Source organism: Schistocerca serialis, unplaced genomic scaffold (genome assembly GCF_023864345.2).
Source record: "Schistocerca serialis cubense isolate TAMUIC-IGC-003099 unplaced genomic scaffold, iqSchSeri2.2 HiC_scaffold_1039, whole genome shotgun sequence".
In the NCBI taxonomy this organism is placed as follows: Eukaryota; Metazoa; Arthropoda; class Insecta; order Orthoptera; family Acrididae; genus Schistocerca; species Schistocerca serialis.
In genome coordinates, this window is record NW_026047227.1 from 1 (window position 1) to 18460 (window position 18460).

The 18460-nt window shown below is 52.1% G+C and overlaps 42 non-coding genes across 42 annotated transcripts; 33 read left to right on the top strand and 9 right to left on the bottom strand.

Moving 5' to 3' along the window:
- The first annotated feature begins 213 nt into the window (after positions 1-213).
- On the top strand, positions 214-287 carry Trnai-aau (transfer RNA isoleucine (anticodon AAU)). The gene has a single exon. It is a non-coding gene; the product is annotated as a tRNA-Ile (tRNA).
- A 613-nt stretch (positions 288-900) lies between these two features.
- Positions 901-972, bottom strand: Trnag-ucc (transfer RNA glycine (anticodon UCC)). The gene has a single exon. It is a non-coding gene; the product is annotated as a tRNA-Gly (tRNA).
- Positions 973-1306: 334 nt separating this feature from the next.
- On the top strand, positions 1307-1377 carry Trnag-gcc (transfer RNA glycine (anticodon GCC)). The gene has a single exon. It is a non-coding gene; the product is annotated as a tRNA-Gly (tRNA).
- A 295-nt stretch (positions 1378-1672) lies between these two features.
- On the top strand, positions 1673-1745 carry Trnam-cau (transfer RNA methionine (anticodon CAU)). Its single transcript has one exon. It is a non-coding gene; the product is annotated as a tRNA-Met (tRNA).
- A 372-nt stretch (positions 1746-2117) lies between these two features.
- On the top strand, positions 2118-2189 carry Trnae-uuc (transfer RNA glutamic acid (anticodon UUC)). The gene has a single exon. It is a non-coding gene; the product is annotated as a tRNA-Glu (tRNA).
- Positions 2190-2387: 198 nt separating this feature from the next.
- Positions 2388-2461, top strand: Trnai-aau (transfer RNA isoleucine (anticodon AAU)). Its single transcript has one exon. It is a non-coding gene; the product is annotated as a tRNA-Ile (tRNA).
- Positions 2462-3074: 613 nt separating this feature from the next.
- Trnag-ucc (transfer RNA glycine (anticodon UCC)) lies at positions 3075-3146 on the bottom strand. The gene has a single exon. It is a non-coding gene; the product is annotated as a tRNA-Gly (tRNA).
- A 334-nt stretch (positions 3147-3480) lies between these two features.
- Trnag-gcc (transfer RNA glycine (anticodon GCC)) lies at positions 3481-3551 on the top strand. The gene has a single exon. It is a non-coding gene; the product is annotated as a tRNA-Gly (tRNA).
- Positions 3552-3846: 295 nt separating this feature from the next.
- Positions 3847-3919, top strand: Trnam-cau (transfer RNA methionine (anticodon CAU)). The gene has a single exon. It is a non-coding gene; the product is annotated as a tRNA-Met (tRNA).
- A 372-nt stretch (positions 3920-4291) lies between these two features.
- Positions 4292-4363, top strand: Trnae-uuc (transfer RNA glutamic acid (anticodon UUC)). Its single transcript has one exon. It is a non-coding gene; the product is annotated as a tRNA-Glu (tRNA).
- A 198-nt stretch (positions 4364-4561) lies between these two features.
- On the top strand, positions 4562-4635 carry Trnai-aau (transfer RNA isoleucine (anticodon AAU)). Its single transcript has one exon. It is a non-coding gene; the product is annotated as a tRNA-Ile (tRNA).
- A 613-nt stretch (positions 4636-5248) lies between these two features.
- On the bottom strand, positions 5249-5320 carry Trnag-ucc (transfer RNA glycine (anticodon UCC)). Its single transcript has one exon. It is a non-coding gene; the product is annotated as a tRNA-Gly (tRNA).
- Positions 5321-5654: 334 nt separating this feature from the next.
- On the top strand, positions 5655-5725 carry Trnag-gcc (transfer RNA glycine (anticodon GCC)). The gene has a single exon. It is a non-coding gene; the product is annotated as a tRNA-Gly (tRNA).
- A 295-nt stretch (positions 5726-6020) lies between these two features.
- On the top strand, positions 6021-6093 carry Trnam-cau (transfer RNA methionine (anticodon CAU)). The gene has a single exon. It is a non-coding gene; the product is annotated as a tRNA-Met (tRNA).
- Positions 6094-6465: 372 nt separating this feature from the next.
- Trnae-uuc (transfer RNA glutamic acid (anticodon UUC)) lies at positions 6466-6537 on the top strand. The gene has a single exon. It is a non-coding gene; the product is annotated as a tRNA-Glu (tRNA).
- Positions 6538-6735: 198 nt separating this feature from the next.
- Positions 6736-6808, top strand: Trnai-aau (transfer RNA isoleucine (anticodon AAU)). Its single transcript has one exon. It is a non-coding gene; the product is annotated as a tRNA-Ile (tRNA).
- A 613-nt stretch (positions 6809-7421) lies between these two features.
- Trnag-ucc (transfer RNA glycine (anticodon UCC)) lies at positions 7422-7493 on the bottom strand. The gene has a single exon. It is a non-coding gene; the product is annotated as a tRNA-Gly (tRNA).
- Positions 7494-7827: 334 nt separating this feature from the next.
- Positions 7828-7898, top strand: Trnag-gcc (transfer RNA glycine (anticodon GCC)). Its single transcript has one exon. It is a non-coding gene; the product is annotated as a tRNA-Gly (tRNA).
- A 295-nt stretch (positions 7899-8193) lies between these two features.
- Trnam-cau (transfer RNA methionine (anticodon CAU)) lies at positions 8194-8266 on the top strand. Its single transcript has one exon. It is a non-coding gene; the product is annotated as a tRNA-Met (tRNA).
- A 372-nt stretch (positions 8267-8638) lies between these two features.
- Trnae-uuc (transfer RNA glutamic acid (anticodon UUC)) lies at positions 8639-8710 on the top strand. Its single transcript has one exon. It is a non-coding gene; the product is annotated as a tRNA-Glu (tRNA).
- Positions 8711-8908: 198 nt separating this feature from the next.
- Positions 8909-8982, top strand: Trnai-aau (transfer RNA isoleucine (anticodon AAU)). The gene has a single exon. It is a non-coding gene; the product is annotated as a tRNA-Ile (tRNA).
- Positions 8983-9595: 613 nt separating this feature from the next.
- On the bottom strand, positions 9596-9667 carry Trnag-ucc (transfer RNA glycine (anticodon UCC)). Its single transcript has one exon. It is a non-coding gene; the product is annotated as a tRNA-Gly (tRNA).
- Positions 9668-10001: 334 nt separating this feature from the next.
- Positions 10002-10072, top strand: Trnag-gcc (transfer RNA glycine (anticodon GCC)). Its single transcript has one exon. It is a non-coding gene; the product is annotated as a tRNA-Gly (tRNA).
- A 295-nt stretch (positions 10073-10367) lies between these two features.
- Positions 10368-10440, top strand: Trnam-cau (transfer RNA methionine (anticodon CAU)). Its single transcript has one exon. It is a non-coding gene; the product is annotated as a tRNA-Met (tRNA).
- A 372-nt stretch (positions 10441-10812) lies between these two features.
- On the top strand, positions 10813-10884 carry Trnae-uuc (transfer RNA glutamic acid (anticodon UUC)). Its single transcript has one exon. It is a non-coding gene; the product is annotated as a tRNA-Glu (tRNA).
- Positions 10885-11082: 198 nt separating this feature from the next.
- On the top strand, positions 11083-11156 carry Trnai-aau (transfer RNA isoleucine (anticodon AAU)). Its single transcript has one exon. It is a non-coding gene; the product is annotated as a tRNA-Ile (tRNA).
- A 613-nt stretch (positions 11157-11769) lies between these two features.
- Trnag-ucc (transfer RNA glycine (anticodon UCC)) lies at positions 11770-11841 on the bottom strand. Its single transcript has one exon. It is a non-coding gene; the product is annotated as a tRNA-Gly (tRNA).
- Positions 11842-12175: 334 nt separating this feature from the next.
- Positions 12176-12246, top strand: Trnag-gcc (transfer RNA glycine (anticodon GCC)). The gene has a single exon. It is a non-coding gene; the product is annotated as a tRNA-Gly (tRNA).
- Positions 12247-12541: 295 nt separating this feature from the next.
- Positions 12542-12614, top strand: Trnam-cau (transfer RNA methionine (anticodon CAU)). The gene has a single exon. It is a non-coding gene; the product is annotated as a tRNA-Met (tRNA).
- Positions 12615-12986: 372 nt separating this feature from the next.
- Positions 12987-13058, top strand: Trnae-uuc (transfer RNA glutamic acid (anticodon UUC)). The gene has a single exon. It is a non-coding gene; the product is annotated as a tRNA-Glu (tRNA).
- A 198-nt stretch (positions 13059-13256) lies between these two features.
- Trnai-aau (transfer RNA isoleucine (anticodon AAU)) lies at positions 13257-13330 on the top strand. The gene has a single exon. It is a non-coding gene; the product is annotated as a tRNA-Ile (tRNA).
- Positions 13331-13943: 613 nt separating this feature from the next.
- Positions 13944-14015, bottom strand: Trnag-ucc (transfer RNA glycine (anticodon UCC)). Its single transcript has one exon. It is a non-coding gene; the product is annotated as a tRNA-Gly (tRNA).
- A 334-nt stretch (positions 14016-14349) lies between these two features.
- On the top strand, positions 14350-14420 carry Trnag-gcc (transfer RNA glycine (anticodon GCC)). The gene has a single exon. It is a non-coding gene; the product is annotated as a tRNA-Gly (tRNA).
- Positions 14421-14715: 295 nt separating this feature from the next.
- Trnam-cau (transfer RNA methionine (anticodon CAU)) lies at positions 14716-14788 on the top strand. Its single transcript has one exon. It is a non-coding gene; the product is annotated as a tRNA-Met (tRNA).
- A 372-nt stretch (positions 14789-15160) lies between these two features.
- Trnae-uuc (transfer RNA glutamic acid (anticodon UUC)) lies at positions 15161-15232 on the top strand. The gene has a single exon. It is a non-coding gene; the product is annotated as a tRNA-Glu (tRNA).
- A 198-nt stretch (positions 15233-15430) lies between these two features.
- Trnai-aau (transfer RNA isoleucine (anticodon AAU)) lies at positions 15431-15504 on the top strand. Its single transcript has one exon. It is a non-coding gene; the product is annotated as a tRNA-Ile (tRNA).
- A 613-nt stretch (positions 15505-16117) lies between these two features.
- Trnag-ucc (transfer RNA glycine (anticodon UCC)) lies at positions 16118-16189 on the bottom strand. Its single transcript has one exon. It is a non-coding gene; the product is annotated as a tRNA-Gly (tRNA).
- A 334-nt stretch (positions 16190-16523) lies between these two features.
- On the top strand, positions 16524-16594 carry Trnag-gcc (transfer RNA glycine (anticodon GCC)). The gene has a single exon. It is a non-coding gene; the product is annotated as a tRNA-Gly (tRNA).
- A 295-nt stretch (positions 16595-16889) lies between these two features.
- Trnam-cau (transfer RNA methionine (anticodon CAU)) lies at positions 16890-16962 on the top strand. The gene has a single exon. It is a non-coding gene; the product is annotated as a tRNA-Met (tRNA).
- Positions 16963-17334: 372 nt separating this feature from the next.
- Trnae-uuc (transfer RNA glutamic acid (anticodon UUC)) lies at positions 17335-17406 on the top strand. The gene has a single exon. It is a non-coding gene; the product is annotated as a tRNA-Glu (tRNA).
- A 198-nt stretch (positions 17407-17604) lies between these two features.
- Positions 17605-17678, top strand: Trnai-aau (transfer RNA isoleucine (anticodon AAU)). Its single transcript has one exon. It is a non-coding gene; the product is annotated as a tRNA-Ile (tRNA).
- Positions 17679-18291: 613 nt separating this feature from the next.
- On the bottom strand, positions 18292-18363 carry Trnag-ucc (transfer RNA glycine (anticodon UCC)). The gene has a single exon. It is a non-coding gene; the product is annotated as a tRNA-Gly (tRNA).
- Between the last annotated feature and the right edge of the window lie 97 nt (positions 18364-18460).

Genomic DNA, 18460 nt, shown 5'->3' on the forward strand with positions numbered 1-18460 from the left:
TTCCCGGTACCGGAACGGAATTTTTTCCACACGAATCGTGACAAGTTTGAGCTGTCCGAGCGGCCGTTTCCCGTCCTGCTCGCAATATAGCTACTGTTTCGTGACCGTCAGCAGAATATATACTAGGGAAGCAGACACACGACGACCATAGAAATGGTGTATGTCTTCATGCCACCAGTTTCTAGCGTAGGGCTGAGCAACTGCATCTGCCGAGGCCCGTTAGCTCAGTTGGTTAGAGCGTCGTGCTAATAACGCGAAGGTCGTGGGTTCGATCCCCCCACGGGCCACTGTTCTTTTACCACTACGAAAAGGCAGCGCCGATTTCAGCTGGCGAGTGTGATGACCAAAAGATCATCACCCTGCGTGGAAGTTGACAGAGGATCCGAACGCGACTCGTCGGGAAGCGCTACAGCATTCACTCGGCAATGGCCATAATATCTTGAATACACTGGTTCTCAAGCGATAAAGAGAAAATGAAAGAAAATGTCCGATTGCCGATGCGTAACAACTTTGGCCCTTGTCAGTACTTGGGCGGGTGAGCGCATGGGAACACAGGGTACTATTGGCAGTTTTACTTCCTATTTTTGTTTCTCCTTTGTTTTCGGAGCTACAGCCCCATTCGGTCAGGGAGACGCCACCGTGAAATGAAGGGGGCGTGCTGTGTGTCCATCGCCTCGCCTCTCCTTACCTCTCTCAGTCGTTTCTCGTGCTTGTCGTTTTGATATAGGCCGATTTGAGAGCGTCAGCTCTCGCGTCAGCTGAGCAAAGTCGAGACAAGTCGAGACTCAAGGGGAATCGACGCACGCACTATAGGGTGGCCTGCAGCGATTAAGAGGGGGAAAGAAACATTAATTTAAAGACGCGTGGCAAAAGTACTCATACGCAAAAGAAAAAGCCGGCTGCGGTGGCCGGGAATCGAACCCGGATCAACTGCTTGGAAGGCAACTATGCTGACCATTACACCACCACCGCACCACGGTTTCCGTCCGCGCACGCCGCGCTGTGTCTGCTTCCCGCCTGTCGGCGGCGGCTCAAGGTGGTCGTAGCTGTAGGCGCATTACGGGGTAGGCGATCGCATCCAGACAGCGTCTCTACGCACATTTCGCGTCCTTTGGCAAGAGTCGTCGCGTGCGTGCGCCGCAAGAGTACTTAGGCGATCGCGTTCGGGCGCCATTTTTAAGCAGTGCAGTGCAGGATTCAGCGTCTGTAGCATTCTCTCGAGAGGATGCGACGGCGCTGGACGGCAGTCCCACTTTCCCCTCAGACGTCTGCCGCGGAAAGCACAAGGAAGCTGTGAACTAGCTGGGCATCGGTGGTTCAGTGGTAGAATGCTCGCCTGCCACGCGGGCGGCCCGGGTTCGATTCCCGGCCGATGCATTATTTTGTTTTTTCTCCGATAGTGGTGCTGCGTGTCTTTCGCACTCGAACTGCGTGAGCCATGAGAATGAACCGCGGGATTTCCGTGTGGAAATAACCAAACATGCAGCGCGCACGACTGCTTGTTTGGACTGTTGTGTGCTATTGTACATACTGGCGTCGGCCTAGCATCGCAAGTTGCCTGTCGCGCCGGGAATGCACGTGTAGCAACAGAAAAAAATGAGCCAGGAAGTGCAGACTCTCTACCACTGGTATTTGGTACTTAGCGAGATTCCAGAAGGCGTGACGATCACCTGCCTCGGTAGCGCAGTAGGCAGCGCGTAAGTCTCATAATCTTAAGGTCGTGAGTTCGATCCTCACCCGGGGCATTTAATTTACTTTCGTCCACAGCTAAATAACGGCTCTGGGGCTTGCGAAGGAGCGAAACACTTTGTACTTTGTTATCCTCAAGGCTTCAACGACTCAGCGTGATAGCGTTTACTTCCCGTTACTACTACTTGCAGTTCTTATGTAAAATTTTCAAGAAAAAAAGTACTAGTAATGAAACTGAATCTCGTACGATATAACGTGTAAAGTCACACAATGTATGACCTGCTGTATGATGACAGGCAGCAGGTATTTACTTGCGAAATAAGTAAATAAATATTACTACTTACAGCTTTGCTTTTCCTCCTACCCCTGTAACAACGAGGCATAAATGCGACAAGCGACCGTACGAACGGTCGAATGAAACGGCCACATCCGGTGTGGTCTAGTGGCTAGGATACCTGGCTTTCACCCAGGAGGCCCGGGTTCGATTCCCGGTACCGGAACGGAATTTTTTCCACACGAATCGTGACAAGTTTGAGCTGTCCGAGCGGCCGTTTCCCGTCCTGCTCGCAATATAGCTACTGTTTCGTGACCGTCAGCAGAATATATACTAGGGAAGCAGACACACGACGACCATAGAAATGGTGTATGTCTTCATGCCACCAGTTTCTAGCGTAGGGCTGAGCAACTGCATCTGCCGAGGCCCGTTAGCTCAGTTGGTTAGAGCGTCGTGCTAATAACGCGAAGGTCGTGGGTTCGATCCCCCCACGGGCCACTGTTCTTTTACCACTACGAAAAGGCAGCGCCGATTTCAGCTGGCGAGTGTGATGACCAAAAGATCATCACCCTGCGTGGAAGTTGACAGAGGATCCGAACGCGACTCGTCGGGAAGCGCTACAGCATTCACTCGGCAATGGCCATAATATCTTGAATACACTGGTTCTCAAGCGATAAAGAGAAAATGAAAGAAAATGTCCGATTGCCGATGCGTAACAACTTTGGCCCTTGTCAGTACTTGGGCGGGTGAGCGCATGGGAACACAGGGTACTATTGGCAGTTTTACTTCCTATTTTTGTTTCTCCTTTGTTTTCGGAGCTACAGCCCCATTCGGTCAGGGAGACGCCACCGTGAAATGAAGGGGGCGTGCTGTGTGTCCATCGCCTCGCCTCTCCTTACCTCTCTCAGTCGTTTCTCGTGCTTGTCGTTTTGATATAGGCCGATTTGAGAGCGTCAGCTCTCGCGTCAGCTGAGCAAAGTCGAGACAAGTCGAGACTCAAGGGGAATCGACGCACGCACTATAGGGTGGCCTGCAGCGATTAAGAGGGGGAAAGAAACATTAATTTAAAGACGCGTGGCAAAAGTACTCATACGCAAAAGAAAAAGCCGGCTGCGGTGGCCGGGAATCGAACCCGGATCAACTGCTTGGAAGGCAACTATGCTGACCATTACACCACCACCGCACCACGGTTTCCGTCCGCGCACGCCGCGCTGTGTCTGCTTCCCGCCTGTCGGCGGCGGCTCAAGGTGGTCGTAGCTGTAGGCGCATTACGGGGTAGGCGATCGCATCCAGACAGCGTCTCTACGCACATTTCGCGTCCTTTGGCAAGAGTCGTCGCGTGCGTGCGCCGCAAGAGTACTTAGGCGATCGCGTTCGGGCGCCATTTTTAAGCAGTGCAGTGCAGGATTCAGCGTCTGTAGCATTCTCTCGAGAGGATGCGACGGCGCTGGACGGCAGTCCCACTTTCCCCTCAGACGTCTGCCGCGGAAAGCACAAGGAAGCTGTGAACTAGCTGGGCATCGGTGGTTCAGTGGTAGAATGCTCGCCTGCCACGCGGGCGGCCCGGGTTCGATTCCCGGCCGATGCATTATTTTGTTTTTTCTCCGATAGTGGTGCTGCGTGTCTTTCGCACTCGAACTGCGTGAGCCATGAGAATGAACCGCGGGATTTCCGTGTGGAAATAACCAAACATGCAGCGCGCACGACTGCTTGTTTGGACTGTTGTGTGCTATTGTACATACTGGCGTCGGCCTAGCATCGCAAGTTGCCTGTCGCGCCGGGAATGCACGTGTAGCAACAGAAAAAAATGAGCCAGGAAGTGCAGACTCTCTACCACTGGTATTTGGTACTTAGCGAGATTCCAGAAGGCGTGACGATCACCTGCCTCGGTAGCGCAGTAGGCAGCGCGTAAGTCTCATAATCTTAAGGTCGTGAGTTCGATCCTCACCCGGGGCATTTAATTTACTTTCGTCCACAGCTAAATAACGGCTCTGGGGCTTGCGAAGGAGCGAAACACTTTGTACTTTGTTATCCTCAAGGCTTCAACGACTCAGCGTGATAGCGTTTACTTCCCGTTACTACTACTTGCAGTTCTTATGTAAAATTTTCAAGAAAAAAAGTACTAGTAATGAAACTGAATCTCGTACGATATAACGTGTAAAGTCACACAATGTATGACCTGCTGTATGATGACAGGCAGCAGGTATTTACTTGCGAAATAAGTAAATAAATATTACTACTTACAGCTTTGCTTTTCCTCCTACCCCTGTAACAACGAGGCATAAATGCGACAAGCGACCGTACGAACGGTCGAATGAAACGGCCACATCCGGTGTGGTCTAGTGGCTAGGATACCTGGCTTTCACCCAGGAGGCCCGGGTTCGATTCCCGGTACCGGAACGGAATTTTTTCCACACGAATCGTGACAAGTTTGAGCTGTCCGAGCGGCCGTTTCCCGTCCTGCTCGCAATATAGCTACTGTTTCGTGACCGTCAGCAGAATATATACTAGGGAAGCAGACACACGACGACCATAGAAATGGTGTATGTCTTCATGCCACCAGTTTCTAGCGTAGGGCTGAGCAACTGCATCTGCCGAGGCCCGTTAGCTCAGTTGGTTAGAGCGTCGTGCTAATAACGCGAAGGTCGTGGGTTCGATCCCCCCACGGGCCACTGTTCTTTTACCACTACGAAAAGGCAGCGCCGATTTCAGCTGGCGAGTGTGATGACCAAAAGATCATCACCCTGCGTGGAAGTTGACAGAGGATCCGAACGCGACTCGTCGGGAAGCGCTACAGCATTCACTCGGCAATGGCCATAATATCTTGAATACACTGGTTCTCAAGCGATAAAGAGAAAATGAAAGAAAATGTCCGATTGCCGATGCGTAACAACTTTGGCCCTTGTCAGTACTTGGGCGGGTGAGCGCATGGGAACACAGGGTACTATTGGCAGTTTTACTTCCTATTTTTGTTTCTCCTTTGTTTTCGGAGCTACAGCCCCATTCGGTCAGGGAGACGCCACCGTGAAATGAAGGGGGCGTGCTGTGTGTCCATCGCCTCGCCTCTCCTTACCTCTCTCAGTCGTTTCTCGTGCTTGTCGTTTTGATATAGGCCGATTTGAGAGCGTCAGCTCTCGCGTCAGCTGAGCAAAGTCGAGACAAGTCGAGACTCAAGGGGAATCGACGCACGCACTATAGGGTGGCCTGCAGCGATTAAGAGGGGGAAAGAAACATTAATTTAAAGACGCGTGGCAAAAGTACTCATACGCAAAAGAAAAAGCCGGCTGCGGTGGCCGGGAATCGAACCCGGATCAACTGCTTGGAAGGCAACTATGCTGACCATTACACCACCACCGCACCACGGTTTCCGTCCGCGCACGCCGCGCTGTGTCTGCTTCCCGCCTGTCGGCGGCGGCTCAAGGTGGTCGTAGCTGTAGGCGCATTACGGGGTAGGCGATCGCATCCAGACAGCGTCTCTACGCACATTTCGCGTCCTTTGGCAAGAGTCGTCGCGTGCGTGCGCCGCAAGAGTACTTAGGCGATCGCGTTCGGGCGCCATTTTTAAGCAGTGCAGTGCAGGATTCAGCGTCTGTAGCATTCTCTCGAGAGGATGCGACGGCGCTGGACGGCAGTCCCACTTTCCCCTCAGACGTCTGCCGCGGAAAGCACAAGGAAGCTGTGAACTAGCTGGGCATCGGTGGTTCAGTGGTAGAATGCTCGCCTGCCACGCGGGCGGCCCGGGTTCGATTCCCGGCCGATGCATTATTTTGTTTTTTCTCCGATAGTGGTGCTGCGTGTCTTTCGCACTCGAACTGCGTGAGCCATGAGAATGAACCGCGGGATTTCCGTGTGGAAATAACCAAACATGCAGCGCGCACGACTGCTTGTTTGGACTGTTGTGTGCTATTGTACATACTGGCGTCGGCCTAGCATCGCAAGTTGCCTGTCGCGCCGGGAATGCACGTGTAGCAACAGAAAAAAATGAGCCAGGAAGTGCAGACTCTCTACCACTGGTATTTGGTACTTAGCGAGATTCCAGAAGGCGTGACGATCACCTGCCTCGGTAGCGCAGTAGGCAGCGCGTAAGTCTCATAATCTTAAGGTCGTGAGTTCGATCCTCACCCGGGGCATTTAATTTACTTTCGTCCACAGCTAAATAACGGCTCTGGGGCTTGCGAAGGAGCGAAACACTTTGTACTTTGTTATCCTCAAGGCTTCAACGACTCAGCGTGATAGCGTTTACTTCCCGTTACTACTACTTGCAGTTCTTATGTAAAATTTTCAAGAAAAAAAGTACTAGTAATGAAACTGAATCTCGTACGATATAACGTGTAAAGTCACACAATGTATGACCTGCTGTATGATGACAGGCAGCAGGTATTTACTTGCGAAATAAGTAAATAAATATTACTACTTACAGCTTTGCTTTTCCTCCTACCCCTGTAACAACGAGGCATAAATGCGACAAGCGACCGTACGAACGGTCGAATGAAACGGCCACATCCGGTGTGGTCTAGTGGCTAGGATACCTGGCTTTCACCCAGGAGGCCCGGGTTCGATTCCCGGTACCGGAACGGAATTTTTTCCACACGAATCGTGACAAGTTTGAGCTGTCCGAGCGGCCGTTTCCCGTCCTGCTCGCAATATAGCTACTGTTTCGTGACCGTCAGCAGAATATATACTAGGGAAGCAGACACACGACGACCATAGAAATGGTGTATGTCTTCATGCCACCAGTTTCTAGCGTAGGGCTGAGCAACTGCATCTGCCGAGGCCGTTAGCTCAGTTGGTTAGAGCGTCGTGCTAATAACGCGAAGGTCGTGGGTTCGATCCCCCCACGGGCCACTGTTCTTTTACCACTACGAAAAGGCAGCGCCGATTTCAGCTGGCGAGTGTGATGACCAAAAGATCATCACCCTGCGTGGAAGTTGACAGAGGATCCGAACGCGACTCGTCGGGAAGCGCTACAGCATTCACTCGGCAATGGCCATAATATCTTGAATACACTGGTTCTCAAGCGATAAAGAGAAAATGAAAGAAAATGTCCGATTGCCGATGCGTAACAACTTTGGCCCTTGTCAGTACTTGGGCGGGTGAGCGCATGGGAACACAGGGTACTATTGGCAGTTTTACTTCCTATTTTTGTTTCTCCTTTGTTTTCGGAGCTACAGCCCCATTCGGTCAGGGAGACGCCACCGTGAAATGAAGGGGGCGTGCTGTGTGTCCATCGCCTCGCCTCTCCTTACCTCTCTCAGTCGTTTCTCGTGCTTGTCGTTTTGATATAGGCCGATTTGAGAGCGTCAGCTCTCGCGTCAGCTGAGCAAAGTCGAGACAAGTCGAGACTCAAGGGGAATCGACGCACGCACTATAGGGTGGCCTGCAGCGATTAAGAGGGGGAAAGAAACATTAATTTAAAGACGCGTGGCAAAAGTACTCATACGCAAAAGAAAAAGCCGGCTGCGGTGGCCGGGAATCGAACCCGGATCAACTGCTTGGAAGGCAACTATGCTGACCATTACACCACCACCGCACCACGGTTTCCGTCCGCGCACGCCGCGCTGTGTCTGCTTCCCGCCTGTCGGCGGCGGCTCAAGGTGGTCGTAGCTGTAGGCGCATTACGGGGTAGGCGATCGCATCCAGACAGCGTCTCTACGCACATTTCGCGTCCTTTGGCAAGAGTCGTCGCGTGCGTGCGCCGCAAGAGTACTTAGGCGATCGCGTTCGGGCGCCATTTTTAAGCAGTGCAGTGCAGGATTCAGCGTCTGTAGCATTCTCTCGAGAGGATGCGACGGCGCTGGACGGCAGTCCCACTTTCCCCTCAGACGTCTGCCGCGGAAAGCACAAGGAAGCTGTGAACTAGCTGGGCATCGGTGGTTCAGTGGTAGAATGCTCGCCTGCCACGCGGGCGGCCCGGGTTCGATTCCCGGCCGATGCATTATTTTGTTTTTTCTCCGATAGTGGTGCTGCGTGTCTTTCGCACTCGAACTGCGTGAGCCATGAGAATGAACCGCGGGATTTCCGTGTGGAAATAACCAAACATGCAGCGCGCACGACTGCTTGTTTGGACTGTTGTGTGCTATTGTACATACTGGCGTCGGCCTAGCATCGCAAGTTGCCTGTCGCGCCGGGAATGCACGTGTAGCAACAGAAAAAAATGAGCCAGGAAGTGCAGACTCTCTACCACTGGTATTTGGTACTTAGCGAGATTCCAGAAGGCGTGACGATCACCTGCCTCGGTAGCGCAGTAGGCAGCGCGTAAGTCTCATAATCTTAAGGTCGTGAGTTCGATCCTCACCCGGGGCATTTAATTTACTTTCGTCCACAGCTAAATAACGGCTCTGGGGCTTGCGAAGGAGCGAAACACTTTGTACTTTGTTATCCTCAAGGCTTCAACGACTCAGCGTGATAGCGTTTACTTCCCGTTACTACTACTTGCAGTTCTTATGTAAAATTTTCAAGAAAAAAAGTACTAGTAATGAAACTGAATCTCGTACGATATAACGTGTAAAGTCACACAATGTATGACCTGCTGTATGATGACAGGCAGCAGGTATTTACTTGCGAAATAAGTAAATAAATATTACTACTTACAGCTTTGCTTTTCCTCCTACCCCTGTAACAACGAGGCATAAATGCGACAAGCGACCGTACGAACGGTCGAATGAAACGGCCACATCCGGTGTGGTCTAGTGGCTAGGATACCTGGCTTTCACCCAGGAGGCCCGGGTTCGATTCCCGGTACCGGAACGGAATTTTTTCCACACGAATCGTGACAAGTTTGAGCTGTCCGAGCGGCCGTTTCCCGTCCTGCTCGCAATATAGCTACTGTTTCGTGACCGTCAGCAGAATATATACTAGGGAAGCAGACACACGACGACCATAGAAATGGTGTATGTCTTCATGCCACCAGTTTCTAGCGTAGGGCTGAGCAACTGCATCTGCCGAGGCCCGTTAGCTCAGTTGGTTAGAGCGTCGTGCTAATAACGCGAAGGTCGTGGGTTCGATCCCCCCACGGGCCACTGTTCTTTTACCACTACGAAAAGGCAGCGCCGATTTCAGCTGGCGAGTGTGATGACCAAAAGATCATCACCCTGCGTGGAAGTTGACAGAGGATCCGAACGCGACTCGTCGGGAAGCGCTACAGCATTCACTCGGCAATGGCCATAATATCTTGAATACACTGGTTCTCAAGCGATAAAGAGAAAATGAAAGAAAATGTCCGATTGCCGATGCGTAACAACTTTGGCCCTTGTCAGTACTTGGGCGGGTGAGCGCATGGGAACACAGGGTACTATTGGCAGTTTTACTTCCTATTTTTGTTTCTCCTTTGTTTTCGGAGCTACAGCCCCATTCGGTCAGGGAGACGCCACCGTGAAATGAAGGGGGCGTGCTGTGTGTCCATCGCCTCGCCTCTCCTTACCTCTCTCAGTCGTTTCTCGTGCTTGTCGTTTTGATATAGGCCGATTTGAGAGCGTCAGCTCTCGCGTCAGCTGAGCAAAGTCGAGACAAGTCGAGACTCAAGGGGAATCGACGCACGCACTATAGGGTGGCCTGCAGCGATTAAGAGGGGGAAAGAAACATTAATTTAAAGACGCGTGGCAAAAGTACTCATACGCAAAAGAAAAAGCCGGCTGCGGTGGCCGGGAATCGAACCCGGATCAACTGCTTGGAAGGCAACTATGCTGACCATTACACCACCACCGCACCACGGTTTCCGTCCGCGCACGCCGCGCTGTGTCTGCTTCCCGCCTGTCGGCGGCGGCTCAAGGTGGTCGTAGCTGTAGGCGCATTACGGGGTAGGCGATCGCATCCAGACAGCGTCTCTACGCACATTTCGCGTCCTTTGGCAAGAGTCGTCGCGTGCGTGCGCCGCAAGAGTACTTAGGCGATCGCGTTCGGGCGCCATTTTTAAGCAGTGCAGTGCAGGATTCAGCGTCTGTAGCATTCTCTCGAGAGGATGCGACGGCGCTGGACGGCAGTCCCACTTTCCCCTCAGACGTCTGCCGCGGAAAGCACAAGGAAGCTGTGAACTAGCTGGGCATCGGTGGTTCAGTGGTAGAATGCTCGCCTGCCACGCGGGCGGCCCGGGTTCGATTCCCGGCCGATGCATTATTTTGTTTTTTCTCCGATAGTGGTGCTGCGTGTCTTTCGCACTCGAACTGCGTGAGCCATGAGAATGAACCGCGGGATTTCCGTGTGGAAATAACCAAACATGCAGCGCGCACGACTGCTTGTTTGGACTGTTGTGTGCTATTGTACATACTGGCGTCGGCCTAGCATCGCAAGTTGCCTGTCGCGCCGGGAATGCACGTGTAGCAACAGAAAAAAATGAGCCAGGAAGTGCAGACTCTCTACCACTGGTATTTGGTACTTAGCGAGATTCCAGAAGGCGTGACGATCACCTGCCTCGGTAGCGCAGTAGGCAGCGCGTAAGTCTCATAATCTTAAGGTCGTGAGTTCGATCCTCACCCGGGGCATTTAATTTACTTTCGTCCACAGCTAAATAACGGCTCTGGGGCTTGCGAAGGAGCGAAACACTTTGTACTTTGTTATCCTCAAGGCTTCAACGACTCAGCGTGATAGCGTTTACTTCCCGTTACTACTACTTGCAGTTCTTATGTAAAATTTTCAAGAAAAAAAGTACTAGTAATGAAACTGAATCTCGTACGATATAACGTGTAAAGTCACACAATGTATGACCTGCTGTATGATGACAGGCAGCAGGTATTTACTTGCGAAATAAGTAAATAAATATTACTACTTACAGCTTTGCTTTTCCTCCTACCCCTGTAACAACGAGGCATAAATGCGACAAGCGACCGTACGAACGGTCGAATGAAACGGCCACATCCGGTGTGGTCTAGTGGCTAGGATACCTGGCTTTCACCCAGGAGGCCCGGGTTCGATTCCCGGTACCGGAACGGAATTTTTTCCACACGAATCGTGACAAGTTTGAGCTGTCCGAGCGGCCGTTTCCCGTCCTGCTCGCAATATAGCTACTGTTTCGTGACCGTCAGCAGAATATATACTAGGGAAGCAGACACACGACGACCATAGAAATGGTGTATGTCTTCATGCCACCAGTTTCTAGCGTAGGGCTGAGCAACTGCATCTGCCGAGGCCCGTTAGCTCAGTTGGTTAGAGCGTCGTGCTAATAACGCGAAGGTCGTGGGTTCGATCCCCCCACGGGCCACTGTTCTTTTACCACTACGAAAAGGCAGCGCCGATTTCAGCTGGCGAGTGTGATGACCAAAAGATCATCACCCTGCGTGGAAGTTGACAGAGGATCCGAACGCGACTCGTCGGGAAGCGCTACAGCATTCACTCGGCAATGGCCATAATATCTTGAATACACTGGTTCTCAAGCGATAAAGAGAAAATGAAAGAAAATGTCCGATTGCCGATGCGTAACAACTTTGGCCCTTGTCAGTACTTGGGCGGGTGAGCGCATGGGAACACAGGGTACTATTGGCAGTTTTACTTCCTATTTTTGTTTCTCCTTTGTTTTCGGAGCTACAGCCCCATTCGGTCAGGGAGACGCCACCGTGAAATGAAGGGGGCGTGCTGTGTGTCCATCGCCTCGCCTCTCCTTACCTCTCTCAGTCGTTTCTCGTGCTTGTCGTTTTGATATAGGCCGATTTGAGAGCGTCAGCTCTCGCGTCAGCTGAGCAAAGTCGAGACAAGTCGAGACTCAAGGGGAATCGACGCACGCACTATAGGGTGGCCTGCAGCGATTAAGAGGGGGAAAGAAACATTAATTTAAAGACGCGTGGCAAAAGTACTCATACGCAAAAGAAAAAGCCGGCTGCGGTGGCCGGGAATCGAACCCGGATCAACTGCTTGGAAGGCAACTATGCTGACCATTACACCACCACCGCACCACGGTTTCCGTCCGCGCACGCCGCGCTGTGTCTGCTTCCCGCCTGTCGGCGGCGGCTCAAGGTGGTCGTAGCTGTAGGCGCATTACGGGGTAGGCGATCGCATCCAGACAGCGTCTCTACGCACATTTCGCGTCCTTTGGCAAGAGTCGTCGCGTGCGTGCGCCGCAAGAGTACTTAGGCGATCGCGTTCGGGCGCCATTTTTAAGCAGTGCAGTGCAGGATTCAGCGTCTGTAGCATTCTCTCGAGAGGATGCGACGGCGCTGGACGGCAGTCCCACTTTCCCCTCAGACGTCTGCCGCGGAAAGCACAAGGAAGCTGTGAACTAGCTGGGCATCGGTGGTTCAGTGGTAGAATGCTCGCCTGCCACGCGGGCGGCCCGGGTTCGATTCCCGGCCGATGCATTATTTTGTTTTTTCTCCGATAGTGGTGCTGCGTGTCTTTCGCACTCGAACTGCGTGAGCCATGAGAATGAACCGCGGGATTTCCGTGTGGAAATAACCAAACATGCAGCGCGCACGACTGCTTGTTTGGACTGTTGTGTGCTATTGTACATACTGGCGTCGGCCTAGCATCGCAAGTTGCCTGTCGCGCCGGGAATGCACGTGTAGCAACAGAAAAAAATGAGCCAGGAAGTGCAGACTCTCTACCACTGGTATTTGGTACTTAGCGAGATTCCAGAAGGCGTGACGATCACCTGCCTCGGTAGCGCAGTAGGCAGCGCGTAAGTCTCATAATCTTAAGGTCGTGAGTTCGATCCTCACCCGGGGCATTTAATTTACTTTCGTCCACAGCTAAATAACGGCTCTGGGGCTTGCGAAGGAGCGAAACACTTTGTACTTTGTTATCCTCAAGGCTTCAACGACTCAGCGTGATAGCGTTTACTTCCCGTTACTACTACTTGCAGTTCTTATGTAAAATTTTCAAGAAAAAAAGTACTAGTAATGAAACTGAATCTCGTACGATATAACGTGTAAAGTCACACAATGTATGACCTGCTGTATGATGACAGGCAGCAGGTATTTACTTGCGAAATAAGTAAATAAATATTACTACTTACAGCTTTGCTTTTCCTCCTACCCCTGTAACAACGAGGCATAAATGCGACAAGCGACCGTACGAACGGTCGAATGAAACGGCCACATCCGGTGTGGTCTAGTGGCTAGGATACCTGGCTTTCACCCAGGAGGCCCGGGTTCGATTCCCGGTACCGGAACGGAATTTTTTCCACACGAATCGTGACAAGTTTGAGCTGTCCGAGCGGCCGTTTCCCGTCCTGCTCGCAATATAGCTACTGTTTCGTGACCGTCAGCAGAATATATACTAGGGAAGCAGACACACGACGACCATAGAAATGGTGTATGTCTTCATGCCACCAGTTTCTAGCGTAGGGCTGAGCAACTGCATCTGCCGAGGCCCGTTAGCTCAGTTGGTTAGAGCGTCGTGCTAATAACGCGAAGGTCGTGGGTTCGATCCCCCCACGGGCCACTGTTCTTTTACCACTACGAAAAGGCAGCGCCGATTTCAGCTGGCGAGTGTGATGACCAAAAGATCATCACCCTGCGTGGAAGTTGACAGAGGATCCGAACGCGACTCGTCGGGAAGCGCTACAGCATTCACTCGGCAATGGCCATAATATCTTGAATACACTGGTTCTCAAGCGATAAAGAGAAAATGAAAGAAAATGTCCGATTGCCGATGCGTAACAACTTTGGCCCTTGTCAGTACTTGGGCGGGTGAGCGCATGGGAACACAGGGTACTATTGGCAGTTTTACTTCCTATTTTTGTTTCTCCTTTGTTTTCGGAGCTACAGCCCCATTCGGTCAGGGAGACGCCACCGTGAAATGAAGGGGGCGTGCTGTGTGTCCATCGCCTCGCCTCTCCTTACCTCTCTCAGTCGTTTCTCGTGCTTGTCGTTTTGATATAGGCCGATTTGAGAGCGTCAGCTCTCGCGTCAGCTGAGCAAAGTCGAGACAAGTCGAGACTCAAGGGGAATCGACGCACGCACTATAGGGTGGCCTGCAGCGATTAAGAGGGGGAAAGAAACATTAATTTAAAGACGCGTGGCAAAAGTACTCATACGCAAAAGAAAAAGCCGGCTGCGGTGGCCGGGAATCGAACCCGGATCAACTGCTTGGAAGGCAACTATGCTGACCATTACACCACCACCGCACCACGGTTTCCGTCCGCGCACGCCGCGCTGTGTCTGCTTCCCGCCTGTCGGCGGCGGCTCAAGGTGGTCGTAGCTGTAGGCGCATTACGGGGTAGGCGATCGCATCCAGACAGCGTCTCTACGCACATTTCGCGTCCTTTGGCAAGAGTCGTCGCGTGCGTGCGCCGCAAGAGTACTTAGGCGATCGCGTTCGGGCGCCATTTTTAAGCAGTGCAGTGCAGGATTCAGCGTCTGTAGCATTCTCTCGAGAGGATGCGACGGCGCTGGACGGCAGTCCCACTTTCCCCTCAGACGTCTGCCGCGGAAAGCACAAGGAAGCTGTGAACTAGCTGGGCATCGGTGGTTCAGTGGTAGAATGCTCGCCTGCCACGCGGGCGGCCCGGGTTCGATTCCCGGCCGATGCATTATTTTGTTTTTTCTCCGATAGTGGTGCTGCGTGTCTTTCGCACTCGAACTGCGTGAGCCATGAGAATGAACCGCGGGATTTCCGTGTGGAAATAACCAAACATGCAGCGCGCACGACTGCTTGTTTGGACTGTTGTGTGCTATTGTACATACTGGCGTCGGCCTAGCATCGCAAGTTGCCTGTCGCGCCGGGAATGCACGTGTAGCAACAGAAAAAAATGAGCCAGGAAGTGCAGACTCTCTACCACTGGTATTTGGTACTTAGCGAGATTCCAGAAGGCGTGACGATCACCTGCCTCGGTAGCGCAGTAGGCAGCGCGTAAGTCTCATAATCTTAAGGTCGTGAGTTCGATCCTCACCCGGGGCATTTAATTTACTTTCGTCCACAGCTAAATAACGGCTCTGGGGCTTGCGAAGGAGCGAAACACTTTGTACTTTGTTATCCTCAAGGCTTCAACGACTCAGCGTGATAGCGTTTACTTCCCGTTACTACTACTTGCAGTTCTTATGTAAAATTTTCAAGAAAAAAAGTACTAGTAATGAAACTGAATCTCGTACGATATAACGTGTAAAGTCACACAATGTATGACCTGCTGTATGATGACAGGCAGCAGGTATTTACTTGCGAAATAAGTAAATAAATATTACTACTTACAGCTTTGCTTTTCCTCCTACCCCTGTAACAACGAGGCATAAATGCGACAAGCGACCGTACGAACGGTCGAATGAAACGGCCACATCCGGTGTGGTCTAGTGGCTAGGATACCTGGCTTTCACCCAGGAGGCCCGGGTTCGATTCCCGGTACCGGAACGGAATTTTTTCCACACGAATCGTGACAAGTTTGAGCTGTCCGAGCGGCCGTTTCCCGTCCTGCTCGCAATATAGCTACTGTTTCGTGACCGTCAGCAGAATATATACTAGGGAAGCAGACACACGACGACCATAGAAATGGTGTATGTCTTCATGCCACCAGTTTCTAGCGTAGGGCTGAGCAACTGCATCTGCCGAGGCCCGTTAGCTCAGTTGGTTAGAGCGTCGTGCTAATAACGCGAAGGTCGTGGGTTCGATCCCCCCACGGGCCACTGTTCTTTTACCACTACGAAAAGGCAGCGCCGATTTCAGCTGGCGAGTGTGATGACCAAAAGATCATCACCCTGCGTGGAAGTTGACAGAGGATCCGAACGCGACTCGTCGGGAAGCGCTACAGCATTCACTCGGCAATGGCCATAATATCTTGAATACACTGGTTCTCAAGCGATAAAGAGAAAATGAAAGAAAATGTCCGATTGCCGATGCGTAACAACTTTGGCCCTTGTCAGTACTTGGGCGGGTGAGCGCATGGGAACACAGGGTACTATTGGCAGTTTTACTTCCTATTTTTGTTTCTCCTTTGTTTTCGGAGCTACAGCCCCATTCGGTCAGGGAGACGCCACCGTGAAATGAAGGGGGCGTGCTGTGTGTCCATCGCCTCGCCTCTCCTTACCTCTCTCAGTCGTTTCTCGTGCTTGTCGTTTTGATATAGGCCGATTTGAGAGCGTCAGCTCTCGCGTCAGCTGAGCAAAGTCGAGACAAGTCGAGACTCAAGGGGAATCGACGCACGCACTATAGGGTGGCCTGCAGCGATTAAGAGGGGGAAAGAAACATTAATTTAAAGACGCGTGGCAAAAGTACTCATACGCAAAAGAAAAAGCCGGCTGCGGTGGCCGGGAATCGAACCCGGATCAACTGCTTGGAAGGCAACTATGCTGACCATTACACCACCACCGCACCACGGTTTCCGTCCGCGCACGCCGCGCTGTGTCTGCTTCCCGCCTGTCGGCGGCGGCTCAAGGTGGTCGTAGCTGTAGGCGCATTACGGGGTAGGCGATCGCATCCAGACAGCGTCTCTACGCACATTTCGCGTCCTTTGGCAAGAGTCGTCGCGTGCGTGCGCCGCAAGAGTACTTAGGCGATCGCGTTCGGGCGCCATTTTTAAGCAGTGCAGTGCAGGATTCAGCGTCTGTAGCATTCTCTCGAGAGGATGCGACGGCGCTGGACGGCAGTCCCACTTTCCCCTCAGACGTCTGCCGCGGAAAGCACAAGGAAGCTGTGAACTAGCTGGGCATCGGTGGTTCAGTGGTAGAATGCTCGCCTGCCACGCGGGCGGCCCGGGTTCGATTCCCGGCCGATGCATTATTTTGTTTTTTCTCCGATAGTGGTGCTGCGTGTCTTTCGCACTCGAACTGCGTGAGCCATGAGAATGAACCGCGGGATTTCCGTGTGGAAATAACCAAACATGCAGCGCGCACGACTGCTTGTTTGGACTGTTGTGTGCTATTGTACATACTGGCGTCGGCCTAGCATCGCAAGTTGCCTGTCGCGCCGGGAATGCACGTGTAGCAACAGAAAAAAATGAGCCAGGAAGTGCAGACTCTCTACCACTGGTATTTGGTACTTAGCGAGATTCCAGAAGGCGTGACGATCACCTGCCTCGGTAGCGCAGTAGGCAGCGCGTAAGTCTCATAATCTTAAGGTCGTGAGTTCGATCCTCACCCGGGGCATTTAATTTACTTTCGTCCACAGCTAAATAACGGCTCTGGGGCTTGCGAAGGAGCGAAACACTTTGTACTTTGTTATCCTCAAGGCTTCAACGACTCAGCGTGATAGCGTTTACTTCCCGTTACTACTACTTGCAGTTCTTATGTAAAATTTTCAAGAAAAAAAGTACTAGTAATGAAACTGAATCTCGTACGATATAACGTGTAAAGTCACACAATGTATGACCTGCTGTATGATGACAGGCAGCAGGTATTTACTTGCGAAATAAGTAAATAAATATTACTACTTACAGCTTTGCTTTTCCTCCTACCCCTGTAACAACGAGGCATAAATGCGACAAGCGACCGTACGAACGGTCGAATGAAACGGCCACATCCGGTGTGGTCTAGTGGCTAGGATACCTGGCTTTCACCCAGGAGGCCCGGGTTCGATTCCCGGTACCGGAACGGAATTTTTTCCACACGAATCGTGACAAGTTTGAGCTGTCCGAGCGGCCGTTTCCCGTCCTGCTCGCAATATAGCTACTGTTTCGTGACCGTCAGCAGAATATATACCAGGGAAGCAGACACACGACGACCATAGAAATGGTGTATGTCTTCATGCCACCAGTTTCTAGCGTAGGGCTGAGCAACTGCATCTGCCGAGGCCCGTTAGCTCAGTTGGTTAGAGCGTCGTGCTAATAACGCGAAGGTCGTGGGTTCGATCCCCCCACGGGCCACTGTTCTTTTACCACTACGAAAAGGCAGCGCCGATTTCAGCTGGCGAGTGTGATGACCAAAAGATCATCACCCTGCGTGGAAGTTGACAGAGGATCCGAACGCGACTCGTCGGGAAGCGCTACAGCATTCACTCGGCAATGGCCATAATATCTTGAATACACTGGTTCTCAAGCGATAAAGAGAAAATGAAAGAAAATGTCCGATTGCCGATGCGTAACAACTTTGGCCCTTGTCAGTACTTGGGCGGGTGAGCGCATGGGAACACAGGGTACTATTGGCAGTTTTACTTCCTATTTTTGTTTCTCCTTTGTCTTCGGAGCTACAGCCCCATTCGGTCAGGGAGACGCCACCGTGAAATGAAGGGGGCGTGCTGTGTGTCCATCGCCTCGCCTCTCCTTACCTCTCTCAGTCGTTTCTCGTGCTTGTCGTTTTGATATAGGCCGATTTGAGAGCGTCAGCTCTCGCGTCAGCTGAGCAAAGTCGAGACAAGTCGAGACTCAAGGGGAATCGACGCACGCACTATAGGGTGGCCTGCAGCGATTAAGAGGGGGAAAGAAACATTAATTTAAAGACGCGTGGCAAAAGTACTCATACGCAAAAGAAAAAGCCGGCTGCGGTGGCCGGGAATCGAACCCGGATCAACTGCTTGGAAGGCAACTATGCTGACCATTACACCACCACCGCACCACGGTTTCCGTCCGCGCACGCCGCGCTGTGTCTGCTTCCCGCCTGTCGGCGGCGGCTCAAGGTGGTCGTAGCTGTAGGCGCATTACGGGGTAGG